Below are 7,439 nucleotides of genomic sequence, written 5' to 3'. Positions count from 1 at the left end.
TCCTTTTGCAGGAAACAAACGAATACATACTTAGTCACTTTTCTGCTATTGCTTCATACATGACAAATTTCGAATAGTATTTCAAATTTTTGAAAACACAGATTTCGTGAGAAAAACAAATGTCCTACATATAGAAGAATAATGGCACAGCTCAAAAAGTCAAAATTGCGACGGTTTAGGAATGTTCACGAAGCCATGATTTGCAAATGAAAGGGAAGTGTTTGTTTTAGGGACTTGTGACTGGGTGGATTTTTTTTTTTCCCCCGTGAAAAAAAAAAAAAAAAAAGGCTTACACCTAGAAGAGTAATGATAGTTACACAACTCAAAAAGTAAAATGCAGTAGTTCAGGGATTTTCACGAAGCTATGATTTACAAATCAAACAAATTTTTGTTTTTAGGACTTACGTACATTTCGTTTCAATTGCATTCATAACGAATTTTTATGTGTTTTTTCCATGTCTTAATTTTCCTTTTTGCGTATTTTTGGGTAATTATCACCCATTAAAGAACTTAAGAGAGTTACTTAAAAGGTTAATTGAATCGATGATTTTGAAAACCAGTTATCTCCATCAAATTTAATTTTACAGGAGAGGCAATAATGGTTGTTCTTCATTGAAAATTTGAAATAAAATTTATTACTTTTCTACAAATTAAACGGATATGGATGTTTTTACCACTGTAATAGTATTAACAGTTGAAAAAGTTAATGGCTGAACTAAAGCCATAAATTCAGAAATCATCATCTGTATCATGAATCTGTGCTGCACCAGTGCCATCCCTAGCAATGGGTGACTCCCGGGGTGGTAATTTGGGGTGTAACCTCCTCCTTCCTTTTGTTAATGCAAAATGAAAAGGTTTCAATGCTTTATTAAAACATAAAATTCATACAACTTTCAGAAACAACTACATTTGTGTTAGTACGAAATTTTAAGTGGGTTAATGTACTTACGACAAATAAAAACAATGATCGCTTTTTATCTAACTTGCCCTAGACGCATATGCCGTGAGCCGCTGCGTAACCTAAAAAGTTAGGGGCTGTATGAAATTGAAAGTCCCTTAATTGTTACAATGCCCCTTAAATTGAAAACCCCCCACCGCCCTGGTGGGGAGGATGTCAACGGATGCCCCCGCACTGTAGTGACACCACTGGCTACGCCATAAACAAATTTCTTCATAAAGTGCCAAAAAATCACTTATTATATAATTTAACATTTTCTTAATGTCTGCAATTTTCTTGTGGTTTGTGGCAAATTTTCCTGAATATTCTTCCTTCAATGTCAATGGGGTTGTTTTCATTCCTTTTTTATTTTGACAAAGCAAACATTAGTTTTCTTAAATCGCCAATGAATTGAAATTTTGTCTGGTGTAAAGATTTTATGAGTAAAACTAGCAATTACATAGTTGAAGTTATAATTTTCCATGAGAGACTTTTCATGATACATTTTTCTAATAATACACTGGACACCAGTTTTTGAAATTATAAATCATATCTTTGTTATTATATCTCTTTTGCATTGAACCTCTGTGACATAGTTTATGATTCTATTACTGTGATATATTTTTGAGGGGTGAAAATATATGGTACTGGTCTAAGTTAAGTTAGAGAATAAGTCATCTCAAGGGATATTGTATGTTTTTGAACTAAATAGATGTCAATGCTTAATATTTTTTATGTCTAGTGGAAAGAAATGACTTATTTTCAGGCTTAAAGGTGTGTCCACATCAGTTGAACTGAAAAGTAAAATCATCTTAATTTGTTTTTTTAAAAAAGTGGTGCTGACTGGTTTTCGGACTCAACGATTCAACCTTTCCTTTTTCTATATTGATAGAGTAGATAAATCATCCAAAACTATTAAAACGTTTGTTGAACAAATAGAAAATTTCAAAACATACAAAGTTAGAAGTAGTCATTTACCCCGAAGTGACTCTAATAATCTGCGAACCAATTCACCCTTTTAGATAATTTGTACAAATACATAATCACGTTGATTTTTCTAGGACCAGAGGCAGAAACGGTACGATTTTGCGATAAAAGAGTAGGTTATTTTACTGATTCCTTAAACGTTTTTTTAAAAACCGACGGTCAGTTGGTTCAATTTCCCGTATAACTCTGCATAATTACTTCTAGGAACCAGATAGATTAATTGTTTATAAAACTTCCTGAAAAAGCTACCTGCGTGCCTGTTTATATTTATAACAATCTTTAACTACTAGCATTTGAAGGGTGTAAACCATTATCCTCGGAAAAGATAGGCCCTACTGCTTTTCATAATAACTTGGTCAAATATAGAGTACAACGATCTCTTTGGGATTTCAATATCAAATAACTTTTAGTAGATAACCTCTGATCCTCTTTTTTTGCGCTTTTTAGATGCAATTACGTTTTTCAGAGTTCAATGTCGAAAGAATTCCTGAGAGAAACCAATTGTTCTAAACGGTTTTCAAATAGAGCCTAGAATTATGATTTTGAAACTTTAATTCTAAAAGGTTTCCGGAAGAGAGGGGGCACCAAGGGTAGCTTAAAATTGCGCCATAAGAATTTTAGTGATCTCCCTTGGAAATGTTTAAAATTAAAGCCTTCTTTCTGACCTGAAAGTCACTAAAGATAGCCTATAACGGTGTTTGGAGAGCTTAATGTCAAAATATTTCCCATCAAGATATCCTCAAACTTTCCCTCATTCCTTTAACATTACCGTATAGAGTCAGAATTTTGTTTAAAAAAATTTTTTGTCTGAAGTTTTTTAGAAGGTGCCCCTAATTCCCTAACGTCACTAAAATGAACGAAAAGTAATACTCAGTCATAAAAGTCTTTAATAAGTTACAATGAGCTTTAATTTCCTGTACCACCTAATTAATTATTTTGAACTTAAAGCTTACGTTCTTTTCACTTAAAAATAAATGAACAAAAGATGTAAATGCTTACATTAAACTTTATTTAAAACCATGTATTATTACTTTTAATAATGTATGTGTTCAAAACCAAATTACTTAATATTTTATCAAATAGAAAATATATTTTTACAAAAAAGAATTTTAGTGAATATACAACTAAAATAAACAATGCGTAATATTATATATTCTGGGGGGAAAACGCGCTTTTTTTTTAATCCAGTTTAGTTACTAGAGTTAATAATGCTAAAATTTATTAATCGTTTGACCAAAATATTTGATCGAACTGAACAAATAAAAAATAATTATGTACTAAAAAATATGTTGTAGTGATACAATAGGAGTAAAAAGATATTTTAATGCTTAAAATGGTGACATTTAACAGTTTGTGACACTGCTTTTTTTTTGTGACTATATTTTATTATTGTTTTCTGTTTCTAAACTTGGTTTCATTTCAGCATTAAAAGAAAAGAATGCAGCACATTCCAGTCATTTATAATTTCTCACATTGGGAAAAGAATATTTATAAAAGAAATATATTCAACATATATTTCTTTTATAAAGAACCAAAAAAATACATTTACATACATACGTAGAAAAAATGGATTTGATTCCAATAAAGCTAACGTGCAAATAGACACATTATACTCAGTAAGTCAGCAGGGGTGCTCCGAACTTAAACTTTTGGGAGAACGCAAAATATCAATTTGCCGAATGGAACTCCGAATTTCGTCGAATGATGATAACTTTGCTGAATAGAGCTCAAAATTTCGTCAATTGATGATAATTTCTTCGAATCATCAGACAAAATTTGAACAACAAGGAAATATTTGGAAGATCACAGTGATGTATCGTAACCTCCAATGGGGCACCCCTGGAAGGCAGGGATATTGCCCTCTCCACCCCTTCCAAGACGAGCCTACTGTTGCATACAAAAGATTCTCTTCTAGAAATTTGTCAACGTCATTTTTATTAATTACCAACCATTCTGAAGTAACACCGTCATAGTGAATTCGACTTAGCGTGCAATCGTACGCGACGATTCACTTTCAGCACATGTCATCAGAGAGTGACGAGAACAATCGATAAGACAGCTTTTAATGAAAACATAAACTTCGGAAAGCGAAAAATGATTTTTCTCTTTAAAACAAGGATGCTGCATTAAGCTTCCTGTGACGTAGACAGGACACAATAAAAAGGCTTATCTTAAATAGCTGTCTGTAAACTTATTCCACATTCGAAGAAGTAATGTCATTATAACAAAACATCCTATGAAGACAATGGAAAAGATATTGACTATACTACCTCTAACGATTTTATTTGGTAAGTGGTTTCTTTTTTTTCTTCTTCTTCTTCTTCTTTTTTGGGCGTAAAAATTTAATTTCGTCCAAAAACAAATGTTTTTTGTTACACTTTTCTTTTTCCTGCATAACTGAAATATTTGTAATGTGTAACAAGGTATTTTGTATACAGTACTAATTTATGAGGTATCAAAATCCAGTTTACAGCTTCAGCAACCATTCTACCTCATTTTAGTCATTGTTATGATCTTGAAATTATTATTAACTATTTCCAGATTTTCAATATGTTTATATATTTAAAATTCGCTGCTATATAATATGATTCAATGTTAAATTCCTTTACAATGATAATAGTTTGCGGCCTCTATGATTTTACATACAGTATAATGTAAATGAATCTTCTTTTTCCGAATACCTATACAGTTTTCTCCTTCTTCAAAAGCACAACAGCCCTTTGCAGTCTTTTGCTGCCTTGTTCCTTCTTATCCCTTCTGCCATCAGCGACACTGTACCAATTTTTTAGTTTTAGGTTCATTTATTCTGTTTTTATGTTATTAAACTATCAATTTGGCGGAATTTCTTAAGTTCGAGATCCCTCAGATTTTTTGAGTGCCAAGAATTTAGTGGGATTATCTTCAAAAGGTTGGACGCAAATTGAAATTTCTGTCCATTATGCATTATATATTGTACTTGAATTCTGTGAATTACATGCGATTATACATGTTTGAAGGTTTACGTATACTCAACATGCCTTCCTCTGGCTGCACAAATAAACGGTAGACTAATTCATGCTACACTTGAGGATTTACGTCTTACGACACTGAGTTCACGACCGCTGTGATACGGTTTCGTAAGTCATCCGGAAACTCAACATGAAAAAATCGCAGGGTATGAGATCACGGGATCTCGGTAGCCAGAAACGAAGAGCCAACTGCAGAGCCTGATTACCGCAGCGGTATGGGGGGCACAAGCCCTTCCTCTTTGATCTCAGGGGGCCCAAAATCCCCTTATTTATCATGCAAATTGAAAATAATTAATGATTTCCCTCAAAACCTTAATAACAATGATATAATTGATATTTTTGAAAATGCCTAGACAAGGAAAATAATCCCTTATTTGTTGATAAAAATTCCCTTTAAAAATTTGATCTCTTTGCAAATCTCAAAAACCAGGGTTCGAAAATATCCTGATATTTTCGAAAATATCCGATATTTTGATACATATCGTATATTTTGATATGTATCCGATATTTTCAATTTGTATAAACTAGTCTAAAAATAGTAAATACATCCTCAAATCACGCTTTATATTCTTATATTATAATTAAAATTTGTAGTCTTAAAATTAAGGGTTTTTTTCATTATTTACATCCAATATTTCATTTTACATTTCTATCACTTTTAATGGAGTTAATTTAGCATTAGCTGTTTTACTCATTTTTTTTTCTGTTAGATACTTTTACAGTTATATAATTCAGAAATAAATAATATGCATTAGTTGGTGCACAGTCATAAGACATTTTCTTTTTTTCTGAGCAATGTTTAATATTTAATTAGGCACTTTTAATATAAATTAAAATTATATTATTACTAAATTTTATGAATATAAAATACAAGTAAAAACTAATATTATATTACTTTGTTATATTAATGATGTATTAATACATCTTAAAAATATAGTACATAACTGTTTAGTTATTTTTAATAATTAATTAAATATATTACTGTGATTAATATACTTTTATGTTGAAAATACCGTAGTTGGAAAATAAATATCGAAAGTATCAAAATATCATGATATTTTCAAAATAAATATCGGATGAATATCGGCGAACCCTGCCAAAACCACTCCAAGTTTAGTCTGTATTTACTATTAAAAATTATATCACAGATAATTTTGATATTTACGGTTTACTGCAACGGGCAAAGTTTAACCACATCTTATATACCTAACTATCGTACACTATATCTCTTCTACTTTTTAAATGTATGAGGTACCACAGAATTTAGCATGGTTGTCTTACTACGTAAGGATCGAAATATTTTATAGCATCATTATATAGAATAAGTGAAAATGGGGGGGGGGGGATCACAAAATGATTTTCGTGCCCAGTGTCTTCAAAAATCTTAATCGGGCCCTAGGGAGGGGGGCCTGAAATAGAAATGTGCCCCATATGCAATATCAGAATGATCGGCCTCTGGCTAACTGCAAGCTATGTCGCTTCCAACAGCTGATACTTCAGTACAGTACGATTCTGCAGCATTCTAGTGGTATTATTCGAATTTGCAGCATCCTCTTGTAAATATACCGAAAACATTCCTAGTACAACGTTTAGTACAAGAAAATATAGCAATTCGAAATTTTGTCCATCTTTCTGAATCACCTTGCATTGCTAAAAGTGACTTGTTGGAAAGGTTAGTTGTTGTTTTCTATAAAGTCTGTGCAGTTCAAAGTTGTATCTTGCTCTCCAGGTTTACATTCTTAAACAAGGGCAAAATTATATTTTTCTCAAGCACGTTTTTTATTTCGAATCCTTTCTCAGCTAGAATTCAGTTTCAAACACCAAGAAAAGAACCTTCCCCTCTAGACATGAAATTCTCTTTAATGTTAGTTCAGGAAACTTTCCGATTTTGAGCATGATTTTCGCCAAATCTTCAAATTATGGATTTTACAGCGAGAATCCATTGCTAGCAAGAACAGAAAAATTTAATGAAGCAGGGTGCTTGCTCGGAAACGTCCTAAAATAAAACTGTTAAATAAAATCTGTATCACTTCGACTGGAAAGAACATCCAAAATCACAAAAAATAGGTAACTTTTACTTCAGTTATGTGTAATTAGGTGTTCTGTCCTTGAAAAACTTGGAACTGCCATTTAATTCAATTTAGAAGTTGAAAATAATTTTTCATAGTCCTGATAGAAATGTGTTTAAACGGGGTAAGTTTGCTTTTTTTTCTTTGGCTGGCATGACACTGTGTGTGTGTGCGTGTGTGTGTGTATGAGCGTTTGACTGCGCATGAGTGTTTGAGAATGATGAGTGTGTGTTGTGTATGAGAATGTAAGTATGTGAGAGAGTATATGATTGCATGAACATCAGCAAAATTACTCAGTTTTGCTAGAGATGATAATAATACTATGAAAAAATATTTCCATTGAATATTTTTAAGTGAAGTGAGAATGCAAATGACTATTTAGCAAAAAAGAATTGATGCTGAAAGTTAAGTAGCACATTTTTTTTTCGTTCAGTAAAT

The sequence above is a fragment of the Uloborus diversus genome, chromosome 2, assembly GCF_026930045.1.
Source record: "Uloborus diversus isolate 005 chromosome 2, Udiv.v.3.1, whole genome shotgun sequence".
Lineage (NCBI taxonomy): Eukaryota > Metazoa > Arthropoda > Arachnida > Araneae > Uloboridae > Uloborus > Uloborus diversus.
This window is presented reverse-complemented; position numbering follows the sequence as displayed.